The sequence below is a fragment of the Bubalus kerabau genome, chromosome 8 (genome assembly GCF_029407905.1).
Source record: "Bubalus kerabau isolate K-KA32 ecotype Philippines breed swamp buffalo chromosome 8, PCC_UOA_SB_1v2, whole genome shotgun sequence".
In the NCBI taxonomy this organism is placed as follows: Eukaryota; Metazoa; Chordata; class Mammalia; order Artiodactyla; family Bovidae; genus Bubalus; species Bubalus kerabau.
The window spans coordinates 3,906,510-3,912,799 of NC_073631.1; positions in this window are offsets into that span (position 1 = coordinate 3,906,510).

Here is a 6,290-nt window from a genome sequence, read left to right on the forward strand (position 1 = left end):
TTTAAAGTAAACTTAATAAAACAAAAGATAAAACCTGATATGTAAGGGCCTATTCATTAAATTCAGATATTCTTATCCACTAATTTGTACCATTAGCATATTGATAGGGTTAAAATCATCTAATTGGATTATTCTAAATTCTTATACAATGTTGGTAAGCATGCAAAGCTTAGACTGCTGCTGCTGCCGCTAAGTCGCTTCAGTCGTGTCCGACTCTGTGCGACCCCATAGAGGGCAGCCCACCAGGCTCCGCCATCCCTGGGATTCTCCAGGCAAGAACACTGGAGTGGGTTGCCACTTCCTTCTCCAATAAAGCTTAGACCAGTGGAAAATAAAAATAAAACTAAGTTCTGTTGGTATTTTTAAGAATACAAGAACATTCAAGTATCTCAGCTCTGACTGGAGTTGCTTCAAATATATACTGCCTAACTGAATATTCCTTTTGAGAAAGTTCATTCATTTTGACAAAGTTCTACTTACTGAATCCTTTGCAGTCCAGGGATTCTCCTGGTATTTCAATCAAAGAGAGAGAACTGGATGGAGGAACTGTTACCCACTATGGATCCTGTGAAATCCACAGCCTTCAGGAAGTTTTGGAGGACAAGCTTTTGTGAATGAGAACTTTGTAAACTTATTCTGAATTATGATTGCATTTATTGAATATATATATATTTTATCTCAGATACAAATAAAACAAATGAATCCAGCTTATAATAGAGGTGGAATTTCAGTAACATTTAAAAAATATCTTTATTTGTTTGAAAAATAGTGATTTTCAAGATTATTTCAGAAACATGTTTATAAGTGTTTGAGATCATAAATAAGAAAATAAAAATAAAGTATACTTTGGTCTCAAAGAATGTATAGTTTTTCTAGCAATAAAGTGTGTGTGCTACAGTTATCTTTTTGGGTGGGTGGAAGAGTTCTCTATTTACTCTGTTGCAAGTCCTGTTACCTTGGAAATGAAGCCACCCTGTTGAGAGTAATTCAATCAACAGATGTGTTGAACCACTTGTAAATGAATTTCTTCATTTAATTTGTGAAACATTTCCCTTTTGCTTTTAAATCTTGAATGACATTTGCATGAAAGTCAATTGTGTCTTAGAGGTGACTTTGAACAAGTTTCAGTTGAACAACTACGAATGTGAACATCAGTGTATAATTCACAAATATCTATCTTCAACACAATTTACATGTATTTTTAAAAAATCACTGTTTTTAATTTTACAAACAAAAGCATTTTTATTTTTTATAAAGGACATCTGAAAATTTTAATGAACTTGCCCAAATATTCTAGGATAATGACATATGGTGTAAGTTTTTTACATAATCAATCCCAAGATAGGATTAGCTAGCATGTGTAACCAACAGATGTATGCTTACAACAAACATACTCTGGAAATTACTGCTTCTCCCTTAGATACACATGGATTAAATATTTCTAGACACTTGACTTGCATTTGTAATGGTATTCAAGACTACAAACATGGTAGATAGAATGTTTTTAAAGAACTTAATCTCTGTTAAATGTCAAACTTCACTTTTTATACTTTTAGCAGTTATATCCCCGATGAGTACAATGTTTAAGTCCTTAGGCAGAATCAAGTAGAACTAAGATCCCATCGTAAAGTAGGTTGTCAGGATCATACCCTCTACTTATTGGGAAATGTTATCAATATCTGCTCAGTTGTCAACTTTGACCTTAATCTAGTAGTGATGGCAAATCTGACAGTTATTCAAAACAAGCAACTGCTTGACATATTAGAGAGCCATTTTTATTTGACAAAAAGGAATAGAAACCATTTTCTTTAATAATATGAGCTGTCAGTGAACACAGAGCAATAATGATGCCTGAGAATTCATTGCTCATTCAAGACAGTTTAAGGCAGTGCTGAGTTCTGACCAAAGCAATACTCTTATAAGCCTACTACTCCAATTTAAATAACAGAACCAGCATATTTGCTAGGAAAAATAAAAGCTGGCCTTGTAACTCATAAAATGATAGGCAAAGTTACTGACTGGTGGATGTTTGCTGATGCCACATTCATACAAACTATGTCAGTGTAAAGCCATCAGGGACCTTTTTTGCTGGAGACAGTACACAAGAAGTGACCACTTGTGCAAAGGAGGCAGATCATCTTCCCACCGTACTCATGGCCACACTGCCAGTGGCTGATCCCGTGGGTAAAATACAGCTGCCAAAGAGAAGGCAGTCTCTTGCACTCTGCTCTTAAAGACAGAGTGGTGCATCATTACCTAGATAAGCCCCTGGTCATCAAGAAAATCTAAGAATTGCTTGAAATTGTAAATGAGGGACCTGAGAGAAGAAACTTATATCCTGGTTTTACCATCAGGTACTAGAAAATAAAGAAATTCAGACTGAGCAAGATCCTAGCCACCGTGATTAATAAACATCATTAGTTCTTTAATGAGAGAGAACTGAAGAGACATATCTCAACACACTGAATCCCCTGCGGTTCATTTTGAGTCCTTAAAACAAATCATCTGGAGTTTTCACCACAGACTGTTTTCACCACAAACTGTATTCAGTCAATTTCTCCCTGTTTTTATAAAATTCTGACTTAAAGAGCCCTCTGCATGTCAGTATATACAGATAGATATTGAATAGAACACATCCTTGTTGATAAGTAGAATGAAGGTTCTAGTTCTCACACCGGGAAAAAATCAGTTACTAACTACCCTTTAATTGTTAATAAATTATTAATAAGTTGTTAATAAATTATTAATACATTGTTAATAAATCATTGTAGCTTCTGAGATCAGTGGAGACTGCATCATGATGTATACAGATGCCAAATCTCTTTACCTTCTAATTTTAATCATACCACTGATGAGCTAAAGAATATAGAACCTAATATTTTCTTGTTGAGGGTACTCTTAAATACATAAAGTTTGATTAACATGGATATTATTGTTTATTGTATCATAAAAATAGATAGTATTTAGAAATAGGACAAAATAAATTATGCAGACAATAAGCACATTTTGAAAAGTTGCTTGGAAAAGAATACATAAACAAAAATGAGTAAGCCTGTTCGAAACTCCTTGTTTAAAAATATAGAAAATGGGTAAAAAGGAAATAACAGTAAACCATAAAGTAAGATACTGTCAAGTACTTTTATGGTCTCAAAGCATAAACAGACTTCCTGATGAATATGAAAAATAATGCCCTAAACATCGTACATCAAAAATTGCAATCATCACAATATAAATTCATGTGACAACCTCAAGAGAGAATGCAACACACAAGAATGGCACCCTTAATGAACATGTTCTTAAAAAATTTAGAGAAAGACAAACATCTTCAGTAAGAACACAGGAAAAATATAAACAAGGAATGCATACTTGTTTCATAAAAATTTTTAAAATAAATATCAAATTACCTTGCAACTAAAGGAAAAAAACTTGAGACAATGATGAGGGACTTCCCTGGAGATACAGTGGTTAAGACTCCAGCCTTCCAAAGCAGGAGCTAGGGTGTGATCCCTAGTCAGGGAACTATGATCCCATGTACTCCATGGCATGTTGAAAAAGCAAACACACACATACACAATGATGAAACTCTATTAAATGGCCATTAAATATAGCCCACCAGGTTCCTCTGTCCATGGGGATTCTCCAGGCAAAAATATTGGAGTGGGTTGCCATGCCCTTCTCCAGGGAATCTTCCCAATCCAGACATTGAACCCAGGTCTCCTGCATTGTAGGCAGATTCTTTACCATCTGAGCCACCAGGGAAGACCTCAATTAGCAAAGATACTTGAGAAAAGATATCCAGCATTGATAGTGGTCTGAGGACAATAGATTTTGATGCACTGCTAAGGACCCTTAAAATTTGTCAAGTTTTCCACAGGTTATATGATAAGGTGTACAAAAATAAAAGTTCTCATAAATCACTTATCAGAATTCATCAAATGTACTTAGATACTTGTGGTTTATTAAATATTGGTGAAAGCATTAGTCGCTCAGTAGTGTCCGACTCTTGGTACATCAGATAATCAAATAACTGGAGTTACTAGAAATATGTCCATTCCTATATATTTAATCTTAAAAAAATAATTTGATTCTGAATAAAGGATTTCACATGAAAATTTTTAATTCAGCATTTTTTTACATATCAAATCTGAAGTTTTCTATTGATCTCATATTCTGTAGTTCTCACATTGGTGAATATATTATGACACATTAATATAATGTGGTCTCTAGAGGAGATGTTTCAACTTTGTATAGTACATCATTAATATTGAAAGGTTGTTGCTGAACCACGAAAGATGTCAGGATTCTTGGCCTCCTTAGAAGAAGAATTCAATCCGGGGCCAGTGACAAGGCTGGATCACTCAGAGCTTTTGTGTAATAAAGTTTTATTAAAAAATAAAACATATAGAGAAAACTTCTGACATAGACATCAGAAGGGGACAGAAAGAGTGCCCCCCTGCTAGTCTTTAGCCAGATGTTATATAGAGCTACTGCTGCTGCTAAGTCACTTTAGTTGTGTCCAACTCTGTGCAACTTCATAGACAGCATCCCATCAGACTCTGCCATCCCGGGGATTCTCCAGGCAAGAGCACTGGAGTGGGTTGCCATTTCCTTCTCCATCGATGAAAGTGAAAAGTGAAAGTGAAGTCCCTCATTTGTGTCTGACTCATAGCGACCCCATGGACTGCAGCCTACCAGGCTCCTCCGTCCATGGGATTTTCCAGGCAAGAGTACTGGAGTAGGTTGCCATTGCCTTCTTCGTATATAGCTACTAGCAGTCTGCTAATTAGAAAAAGGGAATGTCTCAAAACTCAGAGAATGACACGAGGCCCCTCACCCACAAAATGCATTTTGAGATAACATTGGCACAAGGTGAGTCATCTCGGGCCATAAAAACATTCACATGTATCTTGAAGAAAAGTAGATTTCCAGGAAAATATATAGTTTCATTAACATAGAGTAGGACAACAATGTATGAGTAAAACATACTGGTTTGTCAAGTAGGTTCTGAGTCTTAGGCGAACCTACTTGTAGACAGAGTCTAGGATAAGTCCATAGTATATTAACATAGACAAACGTAGTACATTAACATAGACAAACATTAACATAGACAAACATTTCCATAAGAAAAATGCATTGGTTAGCTCAAGGTTTGACAAAAGTTAAGTTCAGGTAGAGCCAAGTGTCATCATGGCAACAGAAAATTTTAAGAGAAACCTCCTTTTAACTTTATACAGAGAAGGGGGAAAAAAATCTAACACTTGTTTGTTTCCTCCTGCCATTTAATAGAGAGATAAAAATGCCTGACAGTTGTAGTCTATTTCCTCTGTTTGGAGACCCCTGGCCTTCCTGCCTGTCACCTTCTCAATATCAAATACATTCACATGTTCATGCACACATGGTCACATTCAAATGTATATTATATAGAGAAAGATGTCTGAAACATACATCAGAGTTTTAGCTGGGGATATTTTTGAGTAGCAGTGTTGTTGATATTGTGTTAGTTGCTCAGTCATGTATGATTGTTTGTGATGCATGGACTGTAGCCCACCAGGCTCCTCTATTCATGGGATTCCCCAGGCAAGAACGCTGGAGAATAGCAATGAGTTAGGCAATGGCAACCCACTCCAGTACTATTGCCTGGAAAATCCCATGGATGGAGGAACCTGGTAGGCTGCAGTCCATAAGGTCGCTAAGAGTCGGACACGACTGAGTGACCTCACTTTCACTTTTCACTTTCTTGCATTGGAGAAGGAAATGGCAATCCACTCCAGTGTTCTTGCCTGGAGAATCCTAGGGACGGGGGAGCCTGGTGGGCTGCCGTCTATGGGGTCGCACAGAGTCGGACATGACCGAAGCGACTTAGCAGCAGCAGCAGGCTAATTTTAAAAGTTTTTCTACTTTTAAGTACTTTCTGAAATTATAAGATAAATTTTTATAGATAAAAACTCTATCCTCTCCCAAATATGTATAGGTAGTTGTTTTTAATATTTCTGGTAGTTCAGATGATAAAGACTATGCCTACAATGCAGGAGGCCTGGGTTTTATCCTGGGCTGAGAAGATCCCCTGGAGAAGGAAATGGCAACCAACTCCAGTATTCTTGCCTGGAAAATTCCATGGACAGAGGAGCCTGGCAGGCTACAGTCTATGGAGTCTCAAAGACTTGGATACAACTGAGTGACTAATACTTCAAAGATATGCCATTATGTTAGGTTTAAAAAGCAGACTGTAATTTTTTCTAAACAATATGCTTTATATACAACTCTAAAGAACTGTAGAAAATTCTTAAAGA